Source organism: Gavialis gangeticus, unplaced genomic scaffold, assembly GCF_001723915.1.
Source record: "Gavialis gangeticus isolate Ggan-Ray unplaced genomic scaffold, GavGan_comp1, whole genome shotgun sequence".
Taxonomy (NCBI): domain Eukaryota; kingdom Metazoa; phylum Chordata; order Crocodylia; family Gavialidae; genus Gavialis; species Gavialis gangeticus.
Window position 1 is genome coordinate 10,260,882 of NW_017729034.1, and position 212 is coordinate 10,261,093.

Consider the following 212-nt stretch of genomic DNA (forward strand, 5'->3'; position numbering starts at 1 on the left):
GTGCAGCAGCATTGGGAGGGGGCTACGGCAAATTCTGGGGTATCTACAACCCCCTGAAGCCCGCTTCCCAGCACCACTGCCCACCCCAGCTGGGGAGAGCCTGGGGCCACCCCAGCCCCAGCTTGCCCTCACCCTACGCAGATCCAGGGGCACACACCCCCCCGCCCTCCCCAGGTGCGTGCAGGGTGGAAGCTGGCCCCCCCCCAGACAAG